This window comes from Myotis davidii, unplaced genomic scaffold (assembly GCF_000327345.1).
Source record: "Myotis davidii unplaced genomic scaffold, ASM32734v1 scaffold951, whole genome shotgun sequence".
NCBI lineage: Eukaryota > Metazoa > Chordata > Mammalia > Chiroptera > Vespertilionidae > Myotis > Myotis davidii.
In genome coordinates this window covers 690,127-692,580 of record NW_006282602.1, presented here as the reverse complement: position 1 = coordinate 692,580, position 2,454 = coordinate 690,127, and positions in this window count along the sequence as shown.

The window sequence follows — 2,454 nt, the reverse complement described above, 5'->3', positions numbered from 1 at the left end:
CTGGCTGAAGTCCGGTGGTATTTGTTACATAGTTTGTTAAACTGCAGGCTCAGAGGCCTGCAGCCACAGGTGGGGAACGTTGGTTTCCTCAGTCACTGAAGCAAGCAAGCCTCACGTTAGTTTCAAGCTGCCTGGCTGCCGGCCACCATCTTGGCTGTCAGTTAATTTGCATATCTCGCTGATTAGCCAATGGGAAGGGTAGCGGTCGTACGCCAATTACCATGTTTCTCTTTTATTAGTGTAGATATGTTTTCTGTCTAGCAAACTAGATTGTCACTCCTCAAAGGTACCTTCCTAGTCCTCTCCATGGTATCTAGTCCGAAACTGTAACTAAAACCAAGGTTTGGCTACCTGATGCAACCAAAGCAAAACTTATGACATAGGTGTTGGTGTGAAAGGAAAGAGGTTTTTTCAAGGGTTGGCTATCTGAAAAAATGGTGACTCTTGTCCAAAGCCCATCTTAACATCTCAGTGCAGACCGAGGGTTTTAGAAGGAGGGAGAGGAAAAGCAGAACAAAGAGATCAAGGAGCAGGCATTGAAAAGTTCTCTCCATGAAGACCAGCAGAGGCCATTCCAATGAAGACCTGCAAACTGGTCAAGTGGTGGCCTCGTGTGCTTCATCTTGGTTTTGTGTCATCCTGGTTTTAAGGTTGAAGGTCAACAATTCTCCTAGAGCTGGGATTAGTAATGGTCAGAGTCTGTATCTTCTGATATTAATTCCTAAGTTTCTAATACAAACATGCTGTTTATCTACAGGTTGCATATTAGTCAGAGTCAGCATTTACAGAAGCAATGTCAAAAAATGGTGGGGTGGGTTATAATGCATGCATCCATTATTTATTCATCCACTTAGCATTTAGTAAGCAGTCATTGTAAACTAAGGCATTAAGTTAAATGCTTAATTATCTCATGTGCTTCATATAACAACCATTTTAGTAGGCAATATTATATCCCAATTTTACATTTGAAAATCTGAGGCTATGTAGGGCAGAAAAAAATAATTTTACCTCTACTCTTCTAGATTCTTGGCTGAGACCCCTTGTAATAAAAGACACATTAACAAGAGAAAAACAAACAGAAATTTAATAGCATGGATACTTCCTGTATACTTGGAAGAGACCCAGGAAAACTGAGTAACTCCTCAAAATGCCCCAAGCTACCATTTTAAATTCCATCTTTAGGTAATGACAAAAATAAATGTTGGAGGGGGAAGGGACGATTATGGGATATCTTCAGGAAAAGTACAGTGTAAGGTTTTTATGCATTTGTCATTTAAATCATTAACTCTTCTCCATGGATAATATTTTTAGAGATTTAGAGTCATCCTATCCTTCCTGGTACAGAGAGGGGAAAACCTTACAAATTGAGATTTCCCTTATAAATTTAAATGTCCCTTACAAAAGGGTAACTTATGCTCATTTTTCCAAACTTCATCATCTGTGTCTGCTGTTTCTTAAAAGTAACCAGCTCACAATAATCAATATGCCAAAAGATATATTTGAGGGGGAAAATTTTGTCCCCCTTCAACCTCCTTCATCCAACACAATTCTGCTAGTATTTTGAAAAGGAAAAAAACAAAGTTTCAACATTAAAGTAACATTTTTGTCACTCAATATATCATTTTATGAATTGCCCTTCACATACATTTTTCTTTCCATGGAAATTAATAACCATGTTATAACTATTTTGAGGGATAGAAAAATTGATATTATAAAGTTTTCAGTTTGGGATAAATGTTTCAAGTAAAACATTGAGTTTTACATTTTTTAGGAAGATGCCTATAAAAATCTAAATGCTAGATTACAGACATTTCCATTTCTCCATTATTGTTTCATCTTGCATTTCTTGGCCAAATGGAAAGAGATGTGAAAAGAGAAAATGATTAGCAAAAGGTATAACTATATTTTCCTTGTGATTTATTTTCATGGCTGATGTTGGGAAAAATTTAAATGAAAATTAAGACAGTTCCTTTTCTGAAAAAAAATATTAGTAAAGTAGTGTTCAAATGTCATATGTTAAAAAAGAAAATTTAATATCAAATTGTTTTCTGCATGTATTTGTGAGTAAAGATGAAATATTGCTTGGAGAATTGAAATTCTCAATATTGCAGTATTCATGGTTCTCATCATTAATTTCTGAAGCAGCACATGCATAATTTGTGATACATTTTGCCTAAAGAAGTTTCCTCAAGTCCTCACAGAGAAAACCCAAAATATAGTCAGATTCATCAAATATGACTACTGTTTTCCATTCAGAACTCTCCATTTTATTTTTTAGTGATTCCTAAAGCAGTCTCTCAAATTCCAAATCAGGCTTAATGAATTATTTGAACATGAGCTCTAATTAATATTAACAGTAATGAGTTCATTTGTGTTTTAGTAGTAGATGACTTTATTTCAATGATTAAAGACTAATGGATTCATGCACTTTGAAAGAAAATTAATTAGAAGAAC